Source organism: Miscanthus floridulus, chromosome 8 (assembly GCF_019320115.1).
Source record: "Miscanthus floridulus cultivar M001 chromosome 8, ASM1932011v1, whole genome shotgun sequence".
Taxonomy (NCBI): Eukaryota; Viridiplantae; Streptophyta; class Magnoliopsida; order Poales; family Poaceae; genus Miscanthus; species Miscanthus floridulus.
The window spans coordinates 106,379,078-106,381,660 of NC_089587.1; the positions used below are offsets into that span (position 1 = coordinate 106,379,078).

Here is a 2,583-nt window from a genome sequence, read left to right on the forward strand (position 1 = left end):
CCATCTTAATCATAGTTCTAACTCTAGTCATATAGCTTGTATGATCATTAACTATTCTTGGCACGGCTATATTAGAACATGTCGGCTCCACGTAGGAATATTCTTTTTATTCTTTGTTTACCTTTTATCCTTGAGGTTAGCCTAGATGTGCATCCACTATCCTTGATATACCATTTTTACCCCTATCATGAACTATTGGTTTACTTATGCAAGTATGTAATCTTGATCATGCTCATGCTAGACTCTGCATACCTTGCCCTCCTTTGGAAAAATATAAATAGCAATACTCTGAATACTATAGGGTGAAATACTACAACGATAGATCCATACGCTTACGGATACTGTCTGTAATCTTTAAGGACTATTGTAGTTGGTGTTTCTTAGCGGCGTTGCTAAGATTAACTCAATCTTAATAATGGTGTTAAGAAATACCAATAGGCATTTCTAGCGCCATTGCCGGTGATGGACTTAAAACCTCCCAACTTGGTGATTGCGCTAAGAAATGCCAACAAGCATTTCTAGCACCGTTGCTGGGGAGGGCATAGGTTGAAAAGAATCTAGCATAACATGAACAATGATCACATGCATGTAATGGTAGCCATAGTTTATGCAGGCTAATTCTTCTGCTTTTCTTCCTGTTGTGGAATGAAAACAAGATAGTGTATGAGTGGTTTTGATCTACCAAACAATTACACCGATAATCTAGAGGCACTCCTAAGGAAGAATAGGTCTCGCACCGCTTCTTCTTCTGCTACTCCATTGGTAGTCAAACCAGTCACCCCCGTACCATCCACTACTACTGCTATGGCCAAGTCACTCCGTGACTACTCCACCCCCACCCTTGCCAACGTGTCATTAGGCCCGCTGTCAACATGGGCACCAGAAACTTTGAGCTCCAGACTAGCCTGATTACAATGGTGCATGCAAGCTAGTTTTGTGGCTTGCCAAGCGAGGATGCAAGTGCACACTTGCAACACTTCCTTGAACTGTGCGACACCATTGTCATCAAAGACGTCACACCAGCTAGCATCAGGCTCTATCTGTTTCCCTTCTCCCTTGTGGGGAAGGCGAAATAGTGGTTTTACTAGAGCAAGGGAGCTATCAACATGTGGGACAAATGTTCCGTGGCATTCCTCGTGAAATTTTTCCCCATGGGCAAAACCAATGCCCTAAGGGTGAAAATTTCAAACTTCCAGCAATCTTCACTTGAATCCATCCCTGAGGCGTGGGAAAGGCTCCAGGATTACATCCAGGCCTGCCCGCACCACGGAATGGAGGACTGGCTCATGCTCCAGAACTTCTACAAAGGGCTCACACCCATGTCGAAGGGGCACGTTGATGCCGCTACTGGAGGAACATTCCTCTCCCTGACTGTCGATGGAGCTAAGGCTCTCATCGACAAAATGGTGGCTAATCAAAGCTAGGGGAGAGGAGCGCAAACAACAAATAGGCATGCATACCGTGAAGGAGACATATATTCTTGCCACAAAAATAGACTTATTGTTATCAAGACTAAATCAGAGGGCCCATGAGAAGGAAGCCATGAAGGCCACTATTTAGGCCACGGATTCACAAATGACTTGTGAAGTCTGTGGTTTGGTTAGACATTCGGGGAACAACTGCCCCAAGACCCATGAAGAAGCATCATACATCAACAATGGGTTCCAATAAGGTAACAATAATGGGTGGAACAACCAGTCTCGCCCACAACGAGGTAATTCAAACTTCAATTCAAATTACAATTCGAATCAACCATCCTTGAGAGACCTAGTATTAGGTCAAGCTAAAATAAATAAAAATCTCACTAAAAAGCTTTCATATAATGATAAAATGATTGAAAATATTAATTCAAAACTTGAAAATTTATCCTCCTCAGTGAAAAACTAAGTTTTAATAAAATGATCGAAACACAAATTACTCAAATTGATGCTGCTATACTTGTCAACCATTCAGGGAAAATCCTAGGGCAACCTGAGAATTCTCTCAAATTTGTTCATGCAGTTGTAGAGCAATGAAGGAGGAGAAGTCTTACCAATAGACTATAAATGTTGAGCCCTTGCCGAAGGTAAATCGGTAGTTATCTTTTAAAATAAAAAAATCAAAATTTTAATTTTTTTAAAATTTAAAATTTGTTTCAAAATAAAATTTTCACAAAAATAAAATAAAAATCATTTTATGATAGTATAGATTTTTATGTTTCATTTCTTATTTTTAAAATATTTTTGAAAATTCAAAATATAATAAAAGTTTTATGGAAAATCAAATTTGGGAGCAAGATTTTGAAACAGAGGAGAATACCAACGGTCTTGAGTTCAAAATGGACGTTGGGAGCTACTAGCCAAAGGGGGGCAGCAATGGGCCCACCATAGTGCAAGTGGCTATTGGCCCTATGCCTTCGCCAATGGCTCCTAGCCATTGCCCTCTGCCTCCCTAGGCTGGTGCTTCACGTTATAAAAACCGAGAGCCTAGGGTTGAGGCTCTCCTCACCCTCAAACTCTCCATTTTCACTCCCTCTCACACTCTCTAGCTCCATCACTTGCAAAATATTTTCCACAAAGCTTGAGTGCAAGGAAACTCTGTAGA

The 2,583-nt window shown here is 40.9% G+C and overlaps 1 pseudogene; it reads left to right on the top strand.

Annotated features, from left to right (window-relative positions):
• The first annotated feature begins 804 nt into the window (after nucleotides 1-804).
• Nucleotides 805-1,424, top strand: LOC136469690 (uncharacterized; annotated as a pseudogene).
• The last annotated feature ends 1,159 nt before the right edge of the window (nucleotides 1,425-2,583 follow it).